Below are 1,034 nucleotides of genomic sequence, written 5' to 3'. Positions count from 1 at the left end.
CTGTCTAATTCTATATAGAACTATAACATACTTTATGGTAATAAGTTTACTGTAATATTGTGATATGTACCCATTTAACCTCTAAGGGCTAAGTGAAGAATACTATACCATGTGTTCAAATTTCTTTGTAGGCTTCAGAATCATTTTGTATTGTTTATGTCACCATTTTAGGCTGATAAGCCATAGAAAATACAATGATTCAAATAAAAAATTATTTTATGTCAGACAGGAATTCTTATTTTTTCCTATATATTTATGCTCCATAAAGTACTTGCCTGCTAAGAAGTTTTTACAAGTAGAACAATGTATAGTTCATGATAAATAGTGAATAGAAAATAAAAGTATAAAAGACAGTGAATAAAGTCAACAAAATGTAGAGAAAAAAATACTGGTGGGTAGGGTATATTTTTTCCTACTTTTAACTGATTCAGACTCAGAATTCTATCTAGGTCTCTTAGAGAAACCACAATCTGTTTTGTTTTTTACTTCTGCTTAAATTGTGTAATGAGAAAAAATTGAAACTGAGATTCTCAGTGAGAGAATAACTTACCTTGACATTCTTCCTGCTCTCAGCAAGATTTCAACATCTGATGAGTGTAAGCTATTCATTTTTATTTTATTTTATTTATTTATTTTTATGTTTATTTATTATTTTCTCTGTCAATTAGATTACTTTTTAAACATTTCACTATTAAAAGGTGTTTTTAAAAATATGTGCCTCCCCATACACACACAAAAAAATTCCAGAAAAAATGTATTCCATTTATTCCTTCCATCCCTCACTCATTCATCATCAGACATTTCTTGGGCATCTGGGTGGCTCAGTCAGTTGAGTGTCCGACTTTGGCTCAGATCATGATCACACAGTTCGTGGGCTCAAGCCCCAGGTCAGGCTCTGAGCTGTCAGCACAGAGCCTGAAGCCTGTTTCGGATTCTGTGTGTCCCTCTCTCTCTCTGCCCCTCCTCTGCTCATGATCTGCCTCTCTCTGTCTCTCAAAACATAAATAAATGTTAAAAATAATTTTTCAAAAGAC

General features: G+C 32.8%; 1 protein-coding gene across 1 annotated transcript in view; it reads right to left on the bottom strand.

Annotated features, from left to right (window-relative positions):
• The window catches only part of LOC115306340 (olfactory receptor 4P4-like), a 161,688-nt gene that overhangs the window by 131,226 nt on the left and 29,428 nt on the right, over positions 1 to 1,034 (bottom strand). The window lies entirely within an intron of this gene.

The sequence above is a fragment of the Suricata suricatta genome, chromosome 11, assembly GCF_006229205.1.
Source record: "Suricata suricatta isolate VVHF042 chromosome 11, meerkat_22Aug2017_6uvM2_HiC, whole genome shotgun sequence".
Lineage (NCBI taxonomy): Eukaryota > Metazoa > Chordata > Mammalia > Carnivora > Herpestidae > Suricata > Suricata suricatta.
Note: the sequence above shows the minus strand (reverse complement) of the source record. Positions and strands in the feature narration are given on the sequence as shown.